The 27,226-nt window shown below is 47.8% G+C and overlaps 1 protein-coding gene across 1 annotated transcript in view; it reads right to left on the bottom strand.

Annotated features, from left to right (window-relative positions):
• LOC131207693 (uncharacterized) overlaps positions 1-27,226 on the bottom strand; it is a 68,639-nt gene that overhangs the window by 1,719 nt on the left and 39,694 nt on the right. The window lies entirely within an intron of this gene.

Genomic DNA, 27,226 nt, shown 5'->3' on the forward strand with positions numbered 1-27,226 from the left:
TGTAGATGTCTTTAGTGATCGATGTCTCGCGAAGTATCGATCATACAGTTTCAAGTGAAAACGAGCATTAAAGCTGACGCTTCACACTTAAAACAAATGCTTTCATTGGTCTTTGTTTGTTCCATTCATTTATGAGTTACAGGGTGTTAACTATGAAAGTCGACGAAGAGAAAATTCGATACATTTTACTGTTTTTCTTTAATTTTTAATTTTATTTTTTTTAATAATAAAGTCTAGACAGGCTCGTCGTCGAAAATGTCGCTAAAATCACAGAAATAATCAAAGTTAATCGGCACGTTAGTAATCAGAGCATCGCCAAGGAGCTAAAGGGTAACCATCAAATAGTTTTAAGCTATTTGAGCAAAGCTGGTTATTAGAAAGAAGCTCGATGTTTGGGTGCCACACAAATTAACAGCAAAAAACACGATGGAACGAAGTTCGATCTGCGAAACCTTGGCCTAACAAAAAGAACCCATCGACCCATTTCTCAAACGGATGGTGACTGAAGATGAGACATAGGTTACATAGGACATAGGTATATTGTGCGAGAACAATTGTAGTGAAGCAACTCAAACGGTGACCAAACCAAGAGTATCGGCCAGGAAGGATCTACTGTGTGCATGGTGGGACTTGAAAGGAATCGTTTACTACGAGTTGCTTCCGTAAGGACAAACAGCGACTTCCGATCTCTACTGTCGACAATTAGACCTTACGAAGCTAGTGATTGTCGAGAAACGACCAGATTTGACCAACATAAGAGGTGTTATGTTCCAACTCAAGGGCACTCACGCCTGTAGTGACTGACCAAAAACTCCGGAAGCTCCGATTGGGAAGTTTACAATGCATTCACCGTATGGTTCGGACCTTGTACCAATCGATTATCACCATTTTTGTGCATTGCAAAACTTGCTGAGTGATAAGAAATAGATTGCTACAGTTTTTCGCTTATAAGGAATAAGACTCCTGTAAGGGAGGCATTATGAAACTACCTTTAAAATGGCAACAAATGTCATATAATAGATTTCTTTTTAGCCAAGCATATACGAAAAAAAAACAATCCTGCAATTGGGCGGTAAGTATAGGAAAAGGAAAACAAGACTCGAGTGCTGAAGCAATTAATTTGACAGCAAAAGAGTGAAGTATGTGCCACCGTAGTGCCTAATTGAGTTATTATTGTTGTCCTAACAGTCGAAGACAATTTCATGCCATACTCCACATCACGACGAGCCCCATTTCCACCAAAACGTGTCGTCTTACAATCGTCACGGCGAGGCCTTCATTTAACGCGCCTTGTTCCGCATCCGAGATCACCTGTTATTTTTTTTTTCTGAGTTTTTTCTGAGCCAACTAAGAACCCGCCCGCCGTAGTGCACGATTCGAAGTGCGGATAAGAAAGGCGCCCTTGAAAGAATAAACTCTCTCAAGGCAAGCGCAGGGCAGGGAAATGAATTTGATTTGAAGCATAATTGCCCCCTCGTTTGACTACCGGCCGCCGACACGTAAACCCGGACAGTGTTTTACTATCCAGCAGGCAGGCAGCAGCAACACTCCAGTCCGGTTCCGGCGCACTGCACACTGCACACTCGCTGGAAGCGTTAACGAATAGAGGAAGCATAAACCATAAAGTGCATCGGTAATGATGCTCCGCGCTAGGCACGCGCGTGCCCTGGATGCGGACCGCGCTCTTCGACATTATCTTCAGGCTCATCGCCGGCAGTGTGTGGGCATGATACAAAGTGTAGGGTATAACTAGCGAGGCCGAGATCAGATTGCTTGTGATTTAAGAGTTCCGAAAAAATGGCGCCACGAAGGCCAGTTTGAACGGTGTCCTTTCCGTTCTCGATGTTCTCGAGTGAGAGACCTCACACAAGGTCCAAATGAAGCTGGCCCAGGGTCCAAGTCAACCATTCGGACCCCAAGCTAATCCTTGCGGCCACTCCGAGCTGATGGTTGAAGAAAGTAAATAAAACTAACGAGCACTAAAAATAGCAAGCAGCAGAGTCCACCGTCGGAACACTACAGGGTGCCTCATCGGGACACATACTGTTAAGATGTTAAATAAGTCCGCCACTTTTCACTCGATTTTGACAAATCAACCAGATTCGGAAACATCAATCTACGCCGTTTTAGACGTAAATCAATTTACGGCAAAAAAGAGCTGGAACGCTGTACATTGAAAATAATCTTTCAACTGTGAAAACTGTGCGTGCTTAGTGTTGCCGAATTTCTTCTGACTTTTTGTGTATTTAACGGAGGCAGTCATTTGATCGATATTGCATTCGGAGTAAATTGTCAATATACGGCATTCTGCACGCTAAATAAATCTTGTTCATCTTTCAAAATCGACTGAAAAATGGCGGAGTTATTTAACATTTCATTGATATGTGCCATGATGAGGCGGCACCCTGTAGATTTCTAACTCCCTAACCCAAGACCCCTGGGGACCTCAGGATGGTGGTCGACTGTGACAAATGTAACCGGAGTCCCTGAGTCACTTTGCAATTGATTACCTCGGCACGGGGGTGTTGTTTGGCAGGATGGTGGGCCAGCCAGTCCGCCAACCCGACGGATGCGCCGTAATTAACGCGCGTTCACCGTCCGCGGACGAGTTCCGCGTGGAACCGTTCCATCAATTTGCGAAGGCCAGTGGCAGCGGTGGCGGGGGAGGAATTGACACCAAGCCGGGCCTAGCCCGGGGGGGGGGGAGCCCCACGAGGAATCAATCTTAGCGCCCGTCGCATTCTAAGACCTTGGATCCGCTCAGTGGCAGTATCGGGCCGGGCATTTCTTTTCCGGCCGGAGGACCTGGTGAGGCCGGGGGACGGGTCCGGTTGGGGGGCAGGTGCGAGCACGCGCACACGAGCGCCCTTACACACGCCACACGCCTGCACTGCAAACGGCAATTATGCGCGAGGTCTAGCGTGCAGCCCGCGCATCGGTGCGCCGAGCGCCACCGGCTCATTGAGTATGAGTGATGGCCCGGGACCGGGTACCGTTTTGCGGTGCGGACGCGGCCTGTTTGCCTTCCCTCCCCAGGCCCCAGGGGGCGCGTGTGTGTGCAGGATAGCGGAAATTCCCTTCACCCTGGCCGCGGCTGCGCGGGTTCCTTCCAAAAGAACACGCGGGGAAAAAGGCACCAACAGCAACGCCCCCTAAAACGGCGGCCCCGGCCAGGGAGCGACGGGGAACGACGGGGAACGACGGCGAACTCAATCAACCGGTTGGAAACGATCCTCGCCGACTCGCCGGCCGCATAATTTCCCGCCCGGGCGTAGAAAACCGGGGGCCTCCTGCCTACGAAAACCGACAATTTGTGCAATTGAATGCTTACGCGATTTACTCAATGAACCCCCACGGGACTGGGGGCGCCGGGCGAGGGGAAGAACGTTTACTATCGGCCCACCCCCCCCTGCCCACGTGGGGTGGGTGGGTTTCGTTCATAAATCTTATCTCGCACGGGCCATGCTCGGCGGTGGCCAGTGTTACAAATTGCACCGCGCGCAATGCCAGCAGCCTGCGGCAGCCCGGAGCCATGCAATTTGGAGCCCTGGCCCGATCCTGGCCCCGTCTGCCAGCGAGTGCACTTGCAGCAGCAGCAGCAGCACCAGTTCAACGGCTAATCGTCAATTATCGTAATAATCATATTCAATTCGGCTGTTTGTCTTGATGGGCGAACCGATCTGCGCACACGCCACCTGAGCTTTGAGGGCGCGGCTTGTCGAAGAAATCAATTTCGAGCGATCGATCCAGTGGGCCTGGGATTGTTTAACAGGACGTTCTTTGTGCGCGAATTGTTCGTGCTCTCGTGACTTGATCGGTAGCGCGCGTTGCTGCTCGACAGGTCGCTGGTTCGAATCCCGTCCGTGACAAACAACCCACAGAGAAAAAATGTATTTTAGGTGGATGAATTAATTCGTGCGGTTTTACAATAGATGGGCATTACACTCACTAAATGTCATTTTTGTTTTTAGTGTAAACAACAACTTGTTTAAGCATGTCATGTTTTGTTTCTGGTAGAGGTAGAGTTTTTGCGGGCAGTACTTTTTCATTACTTCAATATGAAGAAAACTGCTGACGATAGTCATCAAATTTTAATGGTAGCTTTTGGTGAACTTGCTCCTACTGACAGAACGTGTCGGATGTGGTTTGCACGGTTTAAAAAGTGGCGATTTTTGCTTGCAAGACCCAAAAGTGACCTGCACAGTCAAAAAAGGATGATGATGAAGGATTGTCAACAGTTTTCCATCGTCTGACTGCCGTGCGAATGGTAAAAAAATGTTTTCTGGGTTGAAAAAAAAAACAAGAATTGAAAAGAAGAGACATTGAAAGACAGAAAACCATTTGCGAATTTTTGCTTGCGCGACAGAAAAGAAAGAGCTTGTTGTACCTAATTGTCACTGGTGATGAAAAGGGGAGTTATTACAAGAATCCTAAACCCAAAAAAGCCTGGCTACAAACTGGTGAGCCAGTTCCATCGCAACCAAAGCGAAATATTCATTGCGCTCACGGTTATGCTGTGCATATGGTGCGATATGAAAGGTGTGGTGCACTATGAGCTTTCAGAACCTAATGAAATTATTGATGGATTATCCTATCTATCCCAATTAATGCGTTTGAATCTAGCTTTGGCCATAAAACGACCAGAATGGGATAAAAGACATGATAAGCTGATTTATCAAAATGACAACTCTCTACCCCATATCGCGGAACCGGTCGAAACCTATCTTTAAAATGTCGGATGGGAACTTATTTCTTCTGTTCACTTCTTTTGGAGGTATTGGAAAAGAGGGGTTCTGTGGGTATCGCTGATAAAGATAAAATATTCTATTGACACGGAATCGAGGAACTACCTAAAACAAGGCAGAAAGTAGTAACTAACGATGGACAATACTTTCATTAAGGTGGCCGTACGTTTTGTTGTTAGATTAGATTTAGATTTTAGTTTGATTAGATCCCAAATGTCGAATGACGAACCGCAAGAATTAATTCATACACCTAATATCAGATCGTCTTTTCTTCTTTACAGGACGTGTTGTTGGCAGTGATCATCGACCATCGTCAAAGAAAATGGCGGCGTTTGGTCGTAGTATCGCGATCCTGTCACCCCACGGAAAGGAAAATGCTTGCGTGAGCTCTCGTAGCCCCGACGACGGAAGTCTCTTTTAATGTGTTTCGTTTTCCCTCCACCGTGCTGCACTTTGACGCCTGCGGGTCAGGGTCGCGAGATGCCGCGCCTGATTCCGAACCAGCCGGAGGCAACAGACTAATTTATCATTCCCCTATGAAGCTACGCGCGGGCGCCGATGCAATGTTGCAGTGTGCCTCTCGGTCGGCCAGGAAGATTAGAGCCAAGACGGATCGGTTCGCCATTTTGTAGTGCTCATGTGGTAGCGCCCTCCGGTAATCAGCCCTTTGATTGAGGCTCCCTCTTTTTGTCCCTCTCGCACACACCCATTCGGTTGGCATCGGTTAATCACCGACCGTTTCGCTATAAAAAGCAATAAATCAAAGAGCCTCAATGCAACGACGGCTGCCGGCGAAAAAGGACACTCTCCGCGGATGGATCCAAAATGTGTTACAATTCAACGCACACACACACACCAAGGCGTTACAATGTTGTACGGGGTTCGAAACATGATACACCTCGGCGATGGCAAGATGTTGAACATTGTTTCATGACGCTCCACATTACGCGCTGCTCGGTTGATTTCGAGTTTTACGGTTCATTAGGCGCCCCGGTGCGAGGTGACGGCTTCGGCGAACGGAATTATTATGATTAAGGCCCCCGCGCGTGTGCCATATACACATAAAAGATTATGTAGCATCGCGCGTCCTGTTCATCGATGCAACGGGGGTCCCCTCCAGGGCTCTCGCAGGTTAGAAGCAGCCCCTCGGGAAGGGTGGCCTGGTGCAGTTTATTATTTTTATAGAATGGCGACCATCAAAGCTGCTTCTGCCACGAAACACCGAGGATCGAGTTGCTCCTTCTTTTTGAGGTCCAGCGTCCAGCTCGGGTCGATCGAACACGGAGTGCAACGAAAGTGTGTGCAATGTATATTTGTGCCTGCTCCAATCAAGACAAAAACGCAGCATTAAACATTGTTTCGGGCGAGCGAGCGAGAGAGAGAGAGAGAGAGCGAGAACGAGCGAGGACCGGAGAAGAGCAGACCAGCTCCCGTACCAGACCCGTGCGCCTGGGGGGCACATTTTAATTCCGGCTCCAGCGCCCCTGTGTCGTCCCTGCATCGTCCTGTTGCTAGAGGTCGTAAAAGGTTAGGATCGAACGTCTAAATTGACCGTGATCGAGCTGGCGGGCATCCAACGCTGCTTCGGTGGCTGCAGCGGACGATCCATGCGGGGCACAGTGGTCGCCGCTCAGCAAGGCAGGTGGCCAAAATGATGCCGGACTCACTGAGCTATCGTTCGCCTTAGTCTATAACATTCTAAGCGTTGGTCTTTTACATTCTACTTCAGATTGCGCTCTATCATTTGTTCAAAACGCACTCACTTAAGACCCCTGCGTCCTAGGACCTAGAGAGAAGCATAGTGATCAATGTGAAGCTCCGATGCTTCCGCCGGTCCGCAAGCAAATCACAATCCGCGACAGCGTGGACGCGGCCTGAAACATTATCGATCGCCCGGGTCGCCCGCGAAAGGTGTAAAGCCACGGCACGGTACGGCCAACCCGCGGCCAACACTCCCGGGTGCACTCCTCAGGAAGCATAATGCCGCAGTAATTCATCGGAAATTACAATCACCGGAGCATACATCCCCACCGTGTCGGGGCATCGCTGGGTCTGCACGCGAATCTGGAGCTGGAGGAACGCAAAAACCGGCGAAGAGTTGCGTGTGTGTCTTGCGCGGACCATGGCCGCAGCAGCAGCAGCAGCAGCAGCAGCACCGGGCGAAATAATTGATCCCCGCGGCTACTTGAATAAAATATTTGCTACACATTTCCCTCCACCGTTCCCCGGTTCCCGGGGCCCTGCTTAGTATCATCATCTCGGGGGGGCCGGTCAAGCCCTTCCTGGGTCCTCTGACCCTCGCGGTTCTTTCGGGATTCCTGGAATAGCTGGGTAGCCTCCTGCCTCTCCCTAACCATGGGGATAAAATAAGAGTGGCCAGCGGATGGCCTCGGTCTTGATTAGAATCCCCGCCGCCATTTTTTTGCTTCCTTTTTTTCTGGTCCATTTTGCAGCCCATTTTCTCCGGACCTCTCCGGAGATCCGCAGCGCACTCGGCGGCGAGACCTTTGGCCCGGGGCCAAACGGCCAACGCCGACCCTGCAACTCTGCAACACGCTGCCTTTTTCAGGATCGATAGAATTTTTAATGATCGTCCGGAAAAGAGCGTCCCGTTTTTGTTGCCCCGGGTAGTTTCGTCGCCGAAGATTGACGACCTTGGGACGAGCCAGGCGCGGTTTGGGCATCGCCAGGTCCAGGTTCTCTGGAGGCGACGCCACAAGACAACAAGACACCGGGGCCCCGTCTGGGTATCATTTTCGGAAACGGTCCATCGGTTGACGGATTTGGTGGTCCATTCTGCCCGCCCGCCGTTGCTTAGGAGCTTCTGCGCGACGTCCAAATGGACCCTACTCCAACCAGAGGTCCAGCAGAGAAAGGAAAAGAATGGATCGCCCCAAAAACCAGTCCCAAAAAGGAACAGTTAGAACACCGGCGAGCGTTTTATGCTGATAATATGTTTCCGATGCTGGGGCCAGCGATGCTGTAGTAGTGTGTGTAGTTGTGTGTGGCGCCCGAGGACATTATTAAATTCGCTGCCGCCGCCGCTCGCCACGACGGCGCTCGGAGAAGGATGCGCGAACCTTCACCATTCGCGTTTTGCTCGACTTTATTCGACTCCACAATCGAAAGACTCGCGAACGAGAATTGGGTCTCGCGGGATCGGCCCTCCTTTTACTTTCTGGTCGGTTGTCGCCCGGGTTTTTTGGTTTTTATTTTCGGACTCTTTCCGGGGGGGACTCTTCTTATTTAACGCTAACGAAATAAGAAAGTTAATCGCTCGCCCCGAAACGGCTAATGGAAAATCGGATTTCAGGACTTTCGGCCCGGTGCGTCCCGATTGCGCACAGTTGAATCGAAAACAACTTAAGTTCTTAATTAACTAGCCGACGCCGAGCGAGAGACGTCGAGTTCGGAGTCGGAACGGTCGAGTTCTTCGCTTCGCGTCGAAAAAAAGCAATGCACCCGACGAAAGGGCTCGAAGACAAGCAGCAAGCAGCTATGTGGAGCGCAACAAAAGCGTTGCCTTTCCTTTTTATTTGGGAAAGCTCTCCTTTCGCGCGGTCGAGGCGTGGTCCTGGGGCTCCTGTGGCTCCGGAATATGACCGGGGTCGCCCCGACATGATAGCCCTGATCCCCGTCCACCGATGTTTGTCGTCTCGTCGCTTGCACTTTGCTCTTGGCGGCTTCTGCGGTCGGTTGCTTAATTAAGGTGAGAGCAAAACACTTGTTAACCCGTCGAAACGCATTTCGGTAATTAACTTCTCATTCGCAGATGATGGAAGCGAATTAACAGTTATAGCTCGGCAGGGAGAAAGAGAGTGGTAAGTGCCCGGTGCTGACCGCGCTTCGCAGCTCATTGTGTCCAATTTAATAAATAAACATCTTAACGCACCCGAGGACAGGGGACCGACACCGGCTGGAAAGTTCTTGTTTAACCATCGTCTGCCGAGGGCCCAGCAAAACCAAAATAACGCACAACTTTATGAATACTGATTGCACAGCTGGGGTGCGCCACTGCCACCCGCCAGGCACACCAACCCGTTTGGCTGCAAGTAGTGCAAAAAGGAACCACTCCCCGATTCAATCGTAATAAAGAATTCGGCAAAGTGGTTGTGAGTTTACCGAACGGTCTCGACCAACTCAAGGGAAAAAAGGAGATTTAAGAATGTTTTTTACAGTGGCTCATCAGTTCGATTCCTGCACAGTGCACCGAATTTGAACTTGGTGTTTGATACAGCCCTGTCCGTTCTATGGTAATAATAAAACCAGTAGTAGAATATTTTAAAATATGTAAAGGATCGCAATACGAATCGAATTTATGAACTCAAACGACTCACTGCTTGAGTTCGTAAGGCATGGACAGAGTAAAACTTAGCACAGCACAGCGATGTGCTCTGTAAGCAATGTCTATGGAAAGTATGTCTTTTGAAGAAGAGATATTTTGTTGTCTCAAATATAAAATGCAGCCATAATTATTAGTCAGTAACATGGTTTGAAAGATATGTTCTTCCTCTTTCAAACACATCCAGATTCATGCAAATCGGATTAAAAAGATACGCGCGTTCCAGTGTTACGAAAAAGTAAACATGGAGCTCATATTAAATTTAGTTTAAAACTTAGTGAAACATTTGCTAAGGCCTATAATTTAGTTGCAACAAGTTTATGATGATGAGTTTATCAGTAGAACAAGAGGTTTTTTGTGGTATAAACGATTTCAACAAAACCGTAAGGACTTGGAAGATGATCTGGGTAAGGATAGAAAGGCCTGGGCATCCACAAGATCGAAATCATTCAGAATTTTTGAAAAAAGTTCGTTAAGTTATTGCCGAAGATGAAAATTTCACTGTAAGGATGATGCTTGAGGAGTGTAATAAATTAGGAAAATTGTACGTAATGATTTGAAAAAAAGAAAAGATTGTACTGGTTTGGACGGCTGAACGACCAAAAGGACGCTCTTATGGCACATTCGAAAGACATGATTAAAACAATCAAAAAGGCCAACAATTCTCTGTATTCGCCTGATCTATCAGCATGTATTTCCTGTTCCCTAAGCTCCAATTTCCCATGAAAGGATCCTTCTATGAGAACATTCCAGCTATTTTTGCGGCTGCAACTTTATAATCTATCGTCGGTCTAACTAACAGATGGAACTGCACTTATATATTTTAATAATACAATTTTGTTATTTACATAAATTTATAAAAAATAAGATGGTTTTGAAAATGGAGTAAAATAAAAGGGCAATTAAATTGACCAATTCTGCAGACAAGTTTTAAAAACGCTTTTGTGTTCCTCACTATGACCGTGCAAAGTCACTCGGAAGCGCTCGATCGCTGCTAAGTTTAGAAGAAGCCTCCAAAAAGTTGAACATGTCCCACTTTGTTGGTGAAAAAGTAAAGAAAATTGTAACAGTATAGCTCGTATACAGTTTTTAAGGCAATGAATCCTTACGATAAGATGTAAACTACAGCAAAAACATGCGCACACGTGTCGTGGAATATAAATTCGACTACATTCGACTTTGTGAAGTGTCGTTCGTCAATCATCGATCAGCGATCATTTCCTAATCCTAAGAAGAGTGAACATAATTATCAACCATTTATAGCTTCGCTCAATTCGAAGAGCTGAGCCAAACACTTCAACTAAAAACATGATGAGAAAAACAAAGTACGGATAGAGGAGGAAGTTAAACATGACAAATTAACTGGTACGAGTGTAAAATAAGGGGTGCAATATGCGAACATGACTAAAAAAATTACTAAAGATGAATCCTGGTTTACAGATAAATTGGATCTAGCTCGCGCACAGATGAACTGGGTCTGGGATCTATTTGGCTAAACGCATCGCTGTTGATCCGCTCTATCGATTGCATAAAAGGTAGAACTGCCCGCAAGGCCCGCAGGACTCACCAAGCCATCGTTCGGTGCGCGGCCAATTACTAAATTCATGATAATCACAACCCCCACACAGCATCGGCGATTGGCGGAGTTGCTCGATTCGACACGGAAGCATCACACCCTGCCCGGTAGCATGGCGCTCCAAAGGTCAGATGCAAGCGCCGGGCCCTGCTGCTGCGGCCGCCGCTGGCCAACGAACAATTACCTCCGTTGACGGCTGACGGCTGCGCGGCACGAGGGACAGATCGGCGGCAGTGAAGAATGCAGCCCTTCTAATATCGCCGCAAGATATCAACGCTCGCCTCTCCTCGATCTCCGTCTATCGACGGCTTGAAAACCGGCACCGACCTCCCGGGTCCACCCCGTCCAGGTGCAGCGCAAGGAAGGAGCAGCGGCGGATGGTGTGTGCGCAGTAGCCGCAAGAAAAATGAGAAGCGTACTTAACCCGGGCCCCGTTCGCTGCCAACCGGCGGACCTATCGCTAGTTCCCCATCGCGGGCGGAACGATCGCAGCCGGGGCAAAGGTGGATTGCCGGTGGTCTGCGCCCCAGAAGGTAGCTGATCTTTGTGGCCACCGAGAAAAGCCATAGAAATATAATGAATCTGTTATGCGTATCTGCTGTGCCCGTCGACGCCCGTCAGCACCACGGCCCACCACCAGTTCGTGGGCCGATCGGATCGGAGCAGCCACCAGGCACGGCACAATGCAACATAATACCACCTCCCGCCAGCTGGTCCACCGGGTGGGGTGGCCCAGAGGAGTCCGGGTCCGGGATTTCGGAGTCTGCCACCTAGATAAGCGCTGCTCATCGCAGGGCGCACAATGCAGCCACGCAAAATAGTTCATTATGGTCGGCCCGGTCCGCTCATCGATCGGCTCGCAGGCAGGAAATGAGATAGTTTTGCGGATAGCACACCATTACGGTCAGGGCGGCGGCGGTGGCGGTGGCGATGGGCAGAGCACAAATTGCAGCTGCCCAGATCAGCATCAACGGCCACACTCCACTTCGACGTCTTTATCCCGTCCCGAAAGGTTCTTCCGTTGCAATTCTACAATTCTTCGAGGGAAGCGAGAGATGCGATTCAGACTGGCTTGGATGGCTTGGGACATGACAAATACACTGACAACATCGTAAACCAATAGCCTCATGAACTCTATTCAATGGATTTATAGACCGATCAATGGTGAACAAAATTTCAGAAATCAATACGTCAAATAGCCTGTTCAAAAAGCATCACGAAAATGTGAATTTCCGTGGTCTACGTATTTTCGCTTCTTTTTGTGACATTATGCTGATATTCATGTTCCTTAATTACTACCGACAAGTTCGGCCATTTTGTATGTTCAGTCAAGTTATGGCAGTTGCTTTTTTTGAATCGGGTCTCAAAGTGACGGATGATTGAAAAAACAATGATTCCAAGAGCGTACCGGACGCCCGAGCATGTCATCAGCAGACGAAAACATTTATGAAATGAAGAAAATGGTGTTGGCCAACCATCGAGTCTCCGTTAGAGGCTAAGACCTTAACATATTGGGGCTAAGGAGCTGTTTGGACTCTTGCTCCACATGGTCTCCACATGGTCATAACTAGTGACGAATCATGGATTTTTGATCTGGCTTCTTATGACTTGATTTGATGAGAAAATGATTTTTTGAAATGCTTCGAGGATTGAAATTAAATCTTCGGCACAAGTGTATGATATGATGCGAATTATTTTGAAGGCGACAAAATACTGGACTATTGAATAAGTTTGTAGCCTCGAGTATTCGGCCGTAGTCCGAACTGAGGGCGCTGCTACGAGCCTATTTTTTTGCTGCTGTTGGTGTTAGTTTTTTATGTTGATACACTCTTCATATGAACGTATGTGAAGATTCATATCAATCGATTACTTTATTCTTATTTTACAAGCCATTTATTGTAGAAGTGTCACAAATCAAGTATCGGGAAGTGATGGAATTGTCTTTTTTTAACGTTTAAAAGCAAAGGAAATTTATGAACGAATGTTGAAAGTGTATAAGGACTCTTAGTCTTCAATTAGTACATAAAATGGTGGGTTTCTGAATTTAAACGTACAAGTCTAAAAAACGATCCACGTCAAAGACGCCCAAAACAGACAAAACACCTGAAATTGTAGAAAAAAACACAAGGTACCGTATTGGGAAATCGTCAAATGACTGAAAGAGATTTAGTACAAGGCTGAATAATAAAGTGCACTGAATAATAGAATGTGTTTCAAACCACAAAATTGAGTTTTTTTTTATCGAGGCTACAAACTTATTGAACAGACCAGTAGATATTCATGAATGAAACAATAAATTTTGGAAAAAACACAAAAATTGGCGATACTTTTGGAACGGACCGCGTAAGTAATTTGAAGCGGAAATCAATAGTAAATCAACAGCAATATAAAGCGGGAGACTTTGACAGTTCAGCTAACGGTACGTGGAGACACTTATGGGGTTGGTTGATTCCTCGCTGAAAACAACACCAGCGCCAAAGGTTCTTCAATATTTACTTCAACGGAAGATGCATCTTTCTTCGTCACGAGATAATTATGCTACAACAGCATTGAAATTCCTTTCGGGCGAAACCTACTTGTGGACACTTCATAGGGAAACTTCACTTCAGTCCCTCCGCATGTTGAGGATCCGATCAATGGCGCAACTGAGCCGGAGTAGCCTTCGCTCGTCGGGCGGACATACCAAAATAGCATAGAAAGTGAACAATGAGACGGAATGGACCGAGTCTTGTTGGGATAAATAAAACATGAAAATTTGAGCAATACAAGGAAAAGTGACAGATGATGGTTCAACTAAAAGTTGATCACTTTAAGTAGTTTTTGCTGAGCTAAAGCGGAAGGAGTTGCGAAACTAGCGTCAACAGTCGCCATTCTCTCTCCAGCGCTATGCTCCAGCGCATATCTGGCTCGGTCCATCACGCGATCACCAACGAAGAATGGGATTTTTTTCCGTTGATTATGTTAATAACTTCACCATCTATCCATCTTCACTTCTATCCATCGCAACAGTTTGATTGCCGTGTCTCATTTGTTTATATCGCAGGATGTAGATGCCGCAGGATGTAGAGGCCAAGTGTCGTATCGCAGGATGTAGAGGCCAAGTTCCGGGTCCGGACATCAGCCAGTATTTGGCTAACCGCTGGCCCATTCCGCAAACCATCCTAATTAAGTATTCCAGCATAAATCAACACATCGGCATCACACGACTAACCCACTTCTGGATGCTCCTTCTTTCCGGCCCGTTCGGAGCATCATCTTGCGCCGATCGCGGACCAGGGGATCCCAGATCTGGGCGAGTTCAATGAACAGTTCATTGGCGCAGGCGCACCCTAAACTCGGCTCGCCAATCGATCGCGCTGATGACTTCTCGGACTGGCGCGTAACACCCCACACAAACATGACACAAATCCCCCGATGCCCGATGCCCCGTCCCCCTGCGTGCCTCGGCTGGAGGCTGATGACCACCTGACGTGGTTAAAATAGCATTCCCAGCCAATAGCGAGAGAGCGACGCGGGAACGGTTTTCCCACCAGAGCATCCCACCGGCAGATTTCGCCCAAATCACCCCGCAAGGAACAGATGTTCCGAGGAACCGTACCGTATTTCGGGTGTGTCTGCGTGTTCTTTCTTCCTCCCGACCGGGCCTCTGGCCGGTCAGTTTGCTGGTTTTGTTTTTATTTCTCCGCTCCTCGAGGCCGCCAACGAGCCGTTTTTCCAGCTGGCGGTGCGGTGCGCGCCGGCGATCGGAAGACGAATTACTTACTTTTGCCTCATATTCTGTACCGTTCTAATTTCCCCCAATCACCCCCCAGGCGGCGCTGCGCACACATTACACCCCGGTTCCCCGTTCCGTCCAGCCCCGAGCCCCCCCGGGGGGAAAAGCTTGACCGGAGTCAATCAAGGTTTTTAAGACGAAATCACACCGTTTCGCTACCATTGACGACCTTTGACGGGCGGTCTGGTCTGGAGGGTGGGCAGTCTGGGTGGGCGAGGTGTCCTCCTCCCGGGAGCGCCACTTTTGTTTCCCAGGCCCCGCCCCGGCCGGGGGGACCCCTCGAATCGGAGGAATTCCCGGCACCGTAACGAATCCAATTAATGAGAACTAATCCGCCGCCGGAGTCCGGGGTTGGCCACGGCAGGGAAGCGGCAGGCCGTAGACCACCGCGCACCGAATGGATCCGAATGGTGAATTAATAACAGGAAACGCTTTGTCGATTTATATTTTGTCTAAGCGTTGGCCACGGAACGGACGGAATCCCTTCTCAGGAGAAACGTCGGACCAGGCTCTCTACTCCGTCTCGGGAGACCGCCCAGAAAGCCCACAGAAGTGTCGCAGAAATGGAGCGTCCGGAGCGTTCTGAAGTCTCCTCCGAAACCGCTCGCCCGGGACCGTGGACCTGTCGCGATCGCTGTCACCTGCGCCGCGGCGCGGATCGCCCGCTAGGTCAGAGGCTATAGGCACGCGCAAACCTGTTTCACTCTGCGCGTAGAACTTATTTCGAGAGCTGTTGAATTATTCAACGGCTCTCGGAAGTTATTTTCGACCGCGACGAAGCCGTCCAGCGTTCTGATTCCGGTCTGCGACTACGCCTGCGATAAATTAAACATGAAACCCCGCAGCCACTCGGAGTGCGTCATAGGTGTCCGCCGCGGACCAAAGAGCAGAGGTTAGGTTGGCCAACCCTACGTGAGGTAGCTCCGAATCCGGATGGCCTTCGGCGAGGTTCTAATCCCGCCCGTGGCTAATGACCTCCCCGGTCGGAGGCGCCCTCGACCTGAGAATCGGCCCCGGGTTGTCGTGTCCTGTGACCTGCGCCTCTCTCACCAAAGCAAAGACCCTGTGTCTAGAGGCCACCGAACTGCCTGTGTTGATTCCAATCAAGGTTCACGACTATTTTCGCCACGGATTATAATATTCCGGAGTAAGGCAGACCCCGAGTGTGGCCGGGATTTGCATCATGACCGAGACGATGGCGGGCAGCGACGACCCGACCACAGGCGGCACCGAAACTGGTTAACAATAAATAGCGAAAAAGGTTAGCATTTGCATAAAACTGTTTCTAAAACACGGAATGGAACCAGAAACAAAAATAACACGGGTCACAGCGCGGCTGAGGGGAGACGGGCACCGCCACCACCACCACCACGACCGGCTGTAGTGTTTTGTGAATGGGTCCCCCCCATAAACCTGTAGCCAATAATATGCTGCGAACCAGTTCGCGAGCGTTGGGATCGCGCGGATCAAAGGTATTTTGAGGACGCGTCTCTCTCTCTCTCTCTCTCTCTAAAGATAGAGACACGATACAGGATGGGCGGCAGATATTTTGAGGCGGTTTCGAGAGTTTAGTGTCGTCCATTCGAGGTTCTCCGTAAGCTAATGTCCTAATGCCAAACAAAAATAAATGGGTGATCCGTCAGGTGATTGGATTTTAAACTACATTCTGGAAATTGTAAACGGCTCCGTAACAACACTTTCATATTTACGAAATGGGACGCTCTATGAAATTGGGGAATATTATAAGCTTATTTCCTGCTGGTTTAGCTGTCGTTTAGCGATCGCGTCCCTGGCACCGGCACTACTATCACAAGCAGAAGACCGTCGCCTCGAGCCAAACAGGGATTCATGAAAACACAATTCTCATGTCTAGTTTCTCCCAACAGAATAACCAGTGAAGTCACTACCAATAGAATCGCTACCATTAGCTACTGAAGAAACTACAGGGTGAGCAATTTAACGTGTACTTTTTCATTTGGTTATAAAACAAAAAAGGGCTTAATGTTTTTCGATGCTTGAACTTTTATATAACTTTATCAACCTTTCAATCTTGACATTTATGTATGAAATACAATTTTGGTTGCAGATATGATAGAGATATGAATTTATTTCGAGATATATAATTTATTTCCAAAGTGGTAGGACGTTAACTAATTCATCAAAAGCACATTTAATTCAAGCTCATTTCCCCCCTCGGTGGCTACATTCATAAGCAGAATAGTAATTCGGAAAACCCACATATTGTGCTAGAGAATCCAATGCACCCAAAACGAGTGACTGTTTGGTGCGAATTTTTGCTGAGTAGTTCTTCAGCGAAATTGAAGCTGAGAACTTGGGCAGCATTTGATTTCAACGGGACGGCGATACGTGCCATACAGCGTCAGCCACAATCGATATTTATGTTAGGCGAACATACCAGAAACTATTGGCAACATAAAGAACCAAATTCAAGTTGCAATTGACGAAATAGAATTAGATACAATCGAAAATGTACTCAAAAATAGGTCGACCGATAGGCTACTGTCAAGCCAATCGTGGTGAACATTTGACCAAAGTTGTTGTACATAAAAAATGTTAAAAATCAACCTTTCAAATAAAAGTTCAAAAATCGAAAAATATTCAGCCGATGGAGCTTTCGTCCACCATCATACAAAATTAGTTATTGGCTTTACAGAACTTGGCACCCATTGGCAGTAAAAACATCCACATTCGGGCAACGGCAATAATAATATTACAACCTGAACCGACAAACGTACAATTACAACCGAGTTAGCCCCCGGGATAAGGCTATTCTGGAAGTGGAGTAAATGCCACATATTGATTAAGATAGATTAACTATTAAGTAAATTTAACCCAGGTCCACAGTATGAGAAACTTGGTAAAAATGTTTGGCAGGCCAAGAAACTATTCATCTTTTGCTAGAGTTCCGTGAGTTACTTTGAGTTGCTTTTGAGCGCCTTATGTTTACGGGATATTTTCCCGTTTCGGGGGTATTTTTTTTCAATTTGACAGTTTACTGCAAATTTCGGCAAATATTTTTTGCTTTCCAAAAATATGGCTAGTTTTTCGACAGCAGATCAAATTTAGACAAAAATAGCACTAGAAGGAGAAGGAAAGGAAACTGCAAAATCAAAGCATAAACAAACGAACTGTCATTTCACTCACTGGAGCTCACGGAATTTTTCGCCCAAAAGCTACTAGTGTGGACGCTAGCATATCAAAAAACCTGTAGAGAAAACTCATACTGTGGACGAGGCGTAATAAATACGACCCGGTCCGTTCTTCTAAGATTAAAGAAGAAAAAAAACTTTCAAGCCTAGTGAGCTTCAACTAGAGCAGTACAAAATTCCAAAAGCTCATATCCCACATATCGTGCAAGCGAAGCCAATGCACCCACAACGAGTGACTGTTTGGTGCGAATTTTGGTTGGGATTGGTTCTCCGGCGAAATTGAAGCTGAAAACTTGGACGACATTTGGTTTCAAACAGGACGCTCTCTTCTGGGAATTCGGCTCTCGAACTCTGACGTCTGTCCAGCTTGCGGTCGGTCCAGTATGTTATTGGACAATAACAAACTCTCGGCGCGGTCGTCCAGAGACGGAAAAAAACGCGACCAGATAAAAGCGCGACCAGGTCGTCTTAAGCTCGGGTCCAGCTACTTCTCTCTCTCTCTCTCTCGCATCTCGATCGCTATCTTTGGAATCTGTGCTCCCCTGCGCCCCTCGATATGGACGCCTGCATAGAACAGGAATGTAACGAGACTAGTAGATCTCGAGAGCCGGCGAGATCCGGCGGCTGTGGCGGCGGCAGCGGTGCAGTGTCAACGGTAAAACGGGATCATGCGCCGTGTATGGCGATGGCTTCTCGCGCACGGCGAAGATCATGATGCTTGATGCTGTTGCTGCTGCTGCTGTTGCTGCTGATGATGATGATCGTCCGGAGAAACAAAAAAACTATCAACAGCGATGCGGAGCGAAGGGAGGACCAGTCCAGCGAGCCAATGCTGAAAACCAGGCCCTGAAAACGAGATCAAAGTTCTCGCTCCACAGCGCCATCACAGCCCCGGCCCGGGTCCTACACCGCAACAGCTGCACCAACCACCGGCGCACCAGTCAACCTATCCTTGAACTCGCGCCACCGTCGCCGCTGCACTTCCACTTCCTCCCTGCCGACCGGGTTCGACCTATCCGCGCCCCCGGGAAGTAGAGTTGACTTCTCTAGCCGGAGCCTTCAAAACCGAGAGGCCAAACGGGCGGAACTTGTTCTCATTCTGGCCTGCCTTTCCTGGGGCTGGGGCTGGCGGTGGGTGCGTGCGGCGTAGCGTGGCGGGCGAATCTTGGCCTAGCGATCTACGGACGGCAGGTTGGAGCAGGTTCGCCTCTCGCGCGACCTGCCTTTGGGAGCCGGGAGCGCGCGCGCGCGCGCAAGATCAAGACGTGGCCATAGTTCGAGACGGGATCAATGACATCTATCGTGACATCGAGATCTGGTGGATCTTGTTCTTTCTCCTTCCGCCGCTTCCTCCTTCGGGTTGGCCTCCTCTGCCTTCGCTCCTTCTTCGCTTCTTGGGTCGAAGAAATGGGGATTTTTTGCCCTCGGACGTGCTCTCGCGCACGCAACTCGCGATCCAATTCTTCGCCCCGGGAATCAAATCATGCGACCGGTCACAACCGGAATGTATCTCTTTCCGCTGTTTAACCTTTGGAACCCGCCGACCGACCGGACGGTCCCATCCCAAATTAGATAGGGAGGCTCTTTTTTCCCCCCTCCCCAAAAAAAAAACGTTGGGTCGAAGTCGGGTGAAAGCGAAGGGGTCACGCAGCGCGGACCGGTCGGTCGGATGTCGGCTCGGAGCCAGTCCCGGCCCAGGGAGTGGCCTTTCGGGTGGTTTCGGTTTGGCCGTCGTCGCCGATCGACATTTTATCATCCGCCCGGCTCTAAATGGACATTTAAATTCATTCGCACGCGCAAACCTTTCGTTGCGTCGGACTGCGTTGCGAAATGGTCAATGGGTCGAAAGGCAATTTGGGCGACCGAAAACCGGACCACCGGTGGCCGGCGAGCTGCGGACGATTTATTTGGTGAGAAAAGGTACAACTTACACACCAAAGAGTGCCCAACAAAAAGGGGCGGTTGCGAAGTTAATTGACGCGTTTTGAATGCCCAACGGCACACGATAAGATAAGCGTGGCGAAGAGATATGCGCGTCAGTACCTATTAATGGGTCGAACGCAGTAGCGAATGGGGGGTCAACTGGGAATGTAAATTTTGCAAACTGCTTTGGCAAATCAAACAACCTTTTCGCGAGCATGCTGTAAGCTATCAAATCGGATCTCAGAACTCCTGCAATCGAAGACCCTTATTACCGAGATCATCGGCGATTCAGAATGGAGCGTCCAGCACAGAGATGCGTCTATTGATCGTACGTTTTATCATCTTTATCAAGGTTCTTCGTCTTGCTTAATTCTTCATTTTCACGAAGAGATTCTGGCTCCATTTGGATCCTCTACGCGACGGATTGGGAATAGAAAACCCCAAACTAAACCACTTGCTTTGATCCTTCAGACCCCTGAACAAGGTATAATACAGCTTATTACACTAATCTGATGGTAATGTTGAACCTAAACAGTAAATAATCATAGCCTAATGACAGTCAATGATGGACCTGCTTGATAATCAAACATCAGATGTAAAAGTGTCCATTGATTGTATATACAGATTGCTCTCCTCCTAATTATGCTTTTTGGGAACATTACCTTCCTCTGACATCAGGCAAATGTTTTCATGTTGATTAGTTGGCAACTTATCTTTGAAAAAGTTAGACCATGCTTGTCGCTTGTCGAGGTTTGCTTGTCGAGGTTTGCTTTTAGAAGATTACAGTGCTCTAAGCGGTTTTAAAAAAATACAATGGTGATTTTGACTTTAAACGGTGAAACAGAGAGCGTTGGAGAGAGAGCCAACATAATCTAAGACGCTAAACTACAAGAACTTGGACGAAAATGACACTTAAACGCAGCAACAACTAAAGGATCAGCTAAATGTGTCTCAATACGCCATATCTCTACGTTCAAAAGTCCTGGGAAAGATCAAGAAGATTGGAAAATGAACCGAACGAAAGACAGCAGGAAAGAACGGAAAAAGCAAATGTGAAATTCTGCTCGGCGTGTACAAAAAGGAAATCATTTCACCATCAGATCGTGATTGACGATGAAAAGTGGATTCAATATTAAAAAAAAAGAAAAAAAGGAAAAAATCATGGATCATCAACCGTGAAAACCATCAATTCTTAATGCAAAACCACATCGGTTCGGCAAAAAGACAATGCTGTGTGTCTGATGGGACCAGAAAGGTGTGGTATACCATAAGCTCCTAAAACTGTGTGAAACCGTTGATTCAAATCGCTACTGACATCAGATGATCAATTTGAACCATGCATTGATCAAAAACCGACCAGATCTGCCCAGAATACACGGTAAGGTAATGTTGCTCCATGATAATTCGCCTAGACACAAAATAAGACTGCTTCAAGATACAATCAAAAGCACTTGCTATAACTTGGCTATATTCACCAGACTTGGCCCCTTCCGATTATCAATCATTTTCATCAATGGAACACATATTGGTTGAGCAACACTTCGATTCCTACAAGGAAGTCGATAATTCGATAATTAGTTGATTTGCGTCAAAAGATGCAGAATTCTTTCGGTGTGGCATCCACGATTTAGCAGATAGATAAGAGAAATGTATATTTAGCGATGGAACATACTTTGAATAAAATTGATTTTTAAGCGCTTAAAGATATGACCCAACAACCAATTGTGCATTGCGAATACCTAGAACCCACTAATTGTGCCCTAAAAGAAGGTAGTTAAACGAAACGACATCCTCCAAACATCTCTGCCCACTTACAGCTAGTTTTATTGCCGCACTCAAAACTGATAAGCCGAGGAGGGTGTAATCCACCGGCCCAAGGCCCTCCGCCGTAAGCCGATTGGGAGCACGTGTCGAGGACTCAACACCACCCGGCCACCGGTTCCAGCAGGCGTCGTAGCCCAACCTGCCAAAAGAGCTGTGCCCATGCCCATGCGCGATAATTACATTTGACAGCTCCGTGTGTCCGATCGGCGCACAGGAGGTGCCGCCGGTCTCCGAGTGGTCAGCCGTCTCGAGTGGCGTCAACTGCCGTTCGTGATCTACAACGGCCGCCCGCACCCGGCCTATCCAGGTCCGCCGGCTGTAAATCATGTGCAGGCGCTAATCTTCGCCGATTAATCTCCCTGCGGCTTGCGACTTGTGTGACCACGGAACCCCAGAAGGTGCAGTCACTCGACAGCGACGACGACGACGACGACGACTGCACGATGGGAGCGTTTGCTGACAGGAGCCAATTTTCCGACTTCCAAAGTGTCATTTGTTTACGACACCGTGGCCTTGCCCGCGTCGTCGTGAGCGTGTGCGGAGGCGGACAACTCGCCCGAACCGACTGGCCTGGCCTGGAACTGGATCGACGACGGCGACGACGACGACGCGGAGGAGTTGCAGGAAATGTAGTGCACGGCGCACAGCGCGTACGACCGGCCACACTTGGGCCGAGGGCGACATAGCATGACGAGAGACGATTTTCTGGTAGCTCCAGCCGAGGAATGTGCGCGGCCGCGGCCCGATCTAGGCGATATCATAATTTTTCCCTTTACTGGCTATCGGCCAGTCGCCGGGGTACGTGCGGAGACCACAACATATACCGGATAGGGCAGAAATGATTGGTCCGAACTGGAAGCGCACCGGGAAAAGGCTACCACGCAGGGAAGCAGAAAAAATACGTTGACCGACTGCGTGCCACCATAACGTCATTTGCGGGCTGCGGTCCGAATGGAAAAGTGCATGCCGTGGTCACAAAGTAACGGCTTCTGCTACTTCCCACGAGAGCGCGGCCAACCGACGACGGTACGGGCAGGTCGCCGCATTTGTCATCGATGTGCCCTCATCAGTGATCGATCGGCCGCTGGTTATTAGGTGGACCGGTGGACAGCTTGGAAAAGAGGAATTGCTTGAAATAGAGTGCTCAGCGTCAGAGCCACCAACCGTATTCTTGGCCGTAAAAACCTCAGCCGTCAAATAGAACCATTAGGTGGACAAATGCTTACCATCAAATCTCAGCCGTAGCTGGATTGTTGTAACGAATATTTATAGACATATTGTGGTCTAAAAGTCGCAAATGAGACTTTTTTCAAAGAAATCAAATGTCTATTATTTTCAGATAAAATACCTCTATTTTATTCAAAGTATGTACCATCGCTAGATACACATTTTAATCTTCCTTCTGCTAATTGTGGTCGTGCTTCGATTCAAATCAAATCAAATCACGGTTCAAATCGATCATTTGTTGTCAGTAGCAATCTGTATTAACGGATTCGCCAGGTTCAAGGAGCTTATGATACAACACACCTTGCTGATCTCATCAGACACACAGCATTGTCTTTTTGCGGAATCGATCTTGTTTTGCAATCGAAGTTGATGGTTGATCTGGACTGTACCTTGTTTTTCTTTTTAATTTAAAAAATTAATCCACTTTCCATCCTCAACTACGATCTGATGAAGAAATGATTTCCTTTTGTACTTGGCGAACAGAATTTCACATTTGAGTTTTCGGTTTTCCTGCTATCTTTCGTTTAATTCGTTACCCAGTCTTCTGAATCTTTCCCAGGACCATCATAAGGTCGAAGAAGACCAATGATATCCGCATTTCGTATTTTTCAGGCACAACAGAGGACATGTGCAAATGTCCTCAAACGTAAGTTAAAACTAAAACATGTTTCGTTTTAAGTATAAATCTTTTGCCAGATGTCAAAGCAAGGTAATGTTACCGAAATAGACTAATGAGGAGGATTTTCGACTTAGAAGAATTAGAACTGGTTGCGTTAACAATAATAATTACGTGATGAATCAAAACGACAGGATAAGAATGAAGAATGAAACAGTAAACCCGAGTGAATCCCAGACTCAGATTTGTGGAGAGACAATTCTTGGTTCAAATTCCTCGGGATGGTTTCGCTTCACATTTTCGTGATCATTTCTCAGATTCATAGAGTAGCGATTATTGTAAAGGTAGAAGAACAAAGAAAGATTTTTCGAGTTATAAGCAAATTCCCGACAGTTTTTGTCCACCGTAGTATATCTCAAGTACCACTTCAGCTGCGCTTGACCGACGGTTGTTGGGGCTCTTAAAGAGCAGAGCCAATCGCAAGAATGCCAGCACTGCTGCCAACTACGAAATGGTGTCTTTACCGTCACACTATCATCACCGGCCCCTAGCCCTCGACTGCCGGTCAACCGCCATTCGATTCGCGTCGGTTTCGGTAGCAAGTGGTCTGTGGCGTGGCGTGATAAATTAATACTGTTACCCATGGCACGGCATTCCATGGTGGCGAAAAGCCGCCCGGTGCAGGAGATCAAACCACTGCTACCAGCTCTATTTGTACCTCATTTCCTTATGCTGACGGCTCGGAATGATCCGAGATTCCAAGGCGCTACACAAGGCGGGGACATGGGTGGGATATAATGCGTGCAATTAGTCGTGCAAAGTGCAGCACGTGCACGCACCCGCAATGCGCCTGACGCCCGGAGCTCACTTTGTAACGCACCGGGCGCGCCCGGGGGTTCATAAAATTTGAAATTCAAATTCGAAAATACCAGACTCGGCGCGCTGATAGCTGACCCGATAATTAATGTAATCCGAGCCCGGTGCGACCAACGGCTCATTTAACGCGACCGTGGCGCTCAGTGATAAGAAAACGATCAAACCCCAATCAGTGTCATTACCGAGTGCATTATCACTTTATAATGGAAGCCCTTTCGATTATCGCGCCCAGCATCTCGCCAGATGAAAAGCTGGTCCGCGCAAAAAACGCAGTGAATTAGATAATTGAAAAAACGGCCACTATGACGGGCTATTAGACAGCGGTACCATTTTTAGCTAATTACATTCATCAAACATTACATCAATTTATCAAACCGTGCCCGCCTCGGACCGTTGGGACAGCTTTTTGTGTAAAGGGTGTGATCGCAAAAACTTGTCTCCGAGGGCTCTCTCACCACGCTGTTCACGCGGCCAGTAAACAAACACGGCGCAGTCACGGGCAACTCTTTTCCGTGCAACTTTTTTATGCTCCTAAGCGTCAGTAATTGGTTGCCCGCGCCTTCAACCTGTGCACGTAAAGCTCATATGGAAATTTTCCAGCTCGCCACCTCGGCGAACCAGAAGCGGTTAAAATACAATTTAAATTGAGAGATTAACCGCCACGGTTCGGAGAAGGCTCCGAGTCTCGACCGAGACCGCCTTCGTGTGAAAACGTTTCACGCAGTCCCCACGATGGCCCCCACCAGCCAGGCAGCCAGCCAGCGAATGTTAATCTTACAAATCGATAATAAATGTGGTACGAACGAGAGTATAATGGTAATAATGCTGCGGCGATCGTAAAACGGGTGAAACGGGCACGACCGAGCCGGAGCTGGGCAGCTTTCGAACGGCTCCACATTCATATCGAACCACTGCGGATAGCAGTGGCAGTGGTCTCTCTCTCTTTGCGCTGCTCATTTGGGCGTTGCATTGGAAAGAATTAATACAACGTGGCTCCTCTCATTTGGTTACGGGAAAGTTTTGGGTGGAAAAGGTGCTCAATTACAAACAGCTCCGCTGTAGATGGGTAGAATCCACTTAAGTATCATGTTGCGATCGTGTGCAAACGGGTAATAAACATTTATTAGGTAAAAGGTATCGTTTCGACTTTCGACAACGACCGCCAATGACGGCGGTAATAATATTTTTTGTAACCTCTGCTATGGTTCTCAATTTGATTCGATGATCGTCTAGCATCATATGATGAACTTTGACGAACGTTTTCATCGTCTCCCAAGCTCTCAAGGCCACGTTCAAATTTCGTTGTCCAAAGTATCACATTAGCAAGGGACTCCAACCACATTATAAAAAACGTTTGGATTTGACAAAATAGACTTTACATTTAATTCCACGAGGGAAGGTTTAGTTTTTTTTCTGTCTACTACCGTATCGAATTGAGCCCTTCATCTCGTATGCCAACATCCTGTTTGAAACACGGTTGTTACATTGAAAAATATTTTTAAAATCTCTTTAAAAAATTTAAAATACAAAACTCAAAACGCCATAAATGATTGCTGATTATCTTGTTTGTGTGTCTTTTGTTAAATGATGTTTGTTTGTTTACAATACTCTTAAAAACTGAGCAACTGTAACAACATTTGAACTCCTTACAGATCTTTAAAATCATCATTGCTCAAAGGAATATTCCAAAGATGGAAATCACACACCTCGACGAATGACGAATTCTATCGAAGCTTGTGAGCTATCAGGCGATGTAGTGCACACGGTAGTGGGTTTGAAAGGAGCAATGTCAATCTGCTGTCAATGGACCCTATTCCTTTCCTACAAAGTGTCACCATACACAAAACCCATCTCATCTCGGATTTTCGTAGGTGCGTTGCCTATGCAAAAACAAATATTTAGTGACTCCCCGATACTCGATTTTGTTCATTTTCTAACATCAGCTTAGTGAACCAATTGTTACATAAAAACTGTCCATCTAAATTGGCTGAAATGTTTGTGAATAACAGAAAATAGACAATCAAATTCACTAGCTTTCATTTACCAGTGTTGCCATTTTCATGTTGAGTTCGGATTTCCATGATTCCCTTCCTTGGTTCCGACTCTGACACTCAAACTTCAATGGAAAAAACTTCTAGATACCATAACTTTTTCCGTTCTCATATGTGACATGTTATTAAAAATGTTTAAATTGGGTTCCACGATACGTTATATGGCTATTGGCTATTATTGGCTTAGGGAGTTACGAGCATTTAAAGGTCTGAAGTCTGAAACTCCTTAAGGGCAACTATAAGGAGCAACTATTTAGAAACGTTAGACAGAAAGTCCGTTAATCAAACGATTTGCCAACGAACCTTTACAGCTCCTTATATGCTAGGGTGATAAATTTCGTCCGGTCGTTTCAGGTTTATTAGCAATCACGTGTGATTGGGACAGTTACATCCGTAGACCACAGTTGATTTGGACGTTCACGAACATCGATGATCAAATCAACCTTCTAGCGGACCCGACCCTTAATGCTCGATAACAGAACAACTGTTGAGAGTAATGAACGGTTGCCGTTACTTCCCAAAACCGCCAGCTTTCGGCAGAACCCCCGATTGATGGCCCTGTGGGATCGAGAAGAAAAAGAAATCGGCCGCGAATCGCCACCGCCAGTTGTCCCCAATTGGCGGTGGCTCACGTGCGGGGCGCGCAATTGCGCAAAGCCAAGAATCACGAGCATCATCGATCTTCGCTGAAGCTCGCCTGTGGAAACGTGTCGAACGTGTCGTCGTGTGAAAGGCGTTGCGGCGGGTTGCCCACTTCCTCTTCGAGATGCGCTCGACTCAGCTCGGCTTGGCGCATCAATTTGCAATGCAGCGTGCGCACACGCCACGGATGCAACGGATCGATTGCACCAGGGAACTCCGCCACGCGGCGGAGGGGCACCCGCGCGAAACGCGCCACTTTTTGAGGTCAGTGCGCGAGAAGGAAAAGCAAACAAATAACAACCGAGCGAACCGCACACGGCGGGGACACCGAAATGGGAACAATTGGGCCAGGGCACTTGAGAAGGCTGGCCGAGCTGGGCTGGGAAACAAAAGGTTTAACCGGGGAGGGCGCCGGTGTCGCAAATCGCTCCTAAGCAGCGGCCCAAATTGCCCCCCCCC

This window comes from Anopheles bellator, chromosome 2 (genome assembly GCF_943735745.2).
Source record: "Anopheles bellator chromosome 2, idAnoBellAS_SP24_06.2, whole genome shotgun sequence".
Taxonomy (NCBI): domain Eukaryota; kingdom Metazoa; phylum Arthropoda; class Insecta; order Diptera; family Culicidae; genus Anopheles; species Anopheles bellator.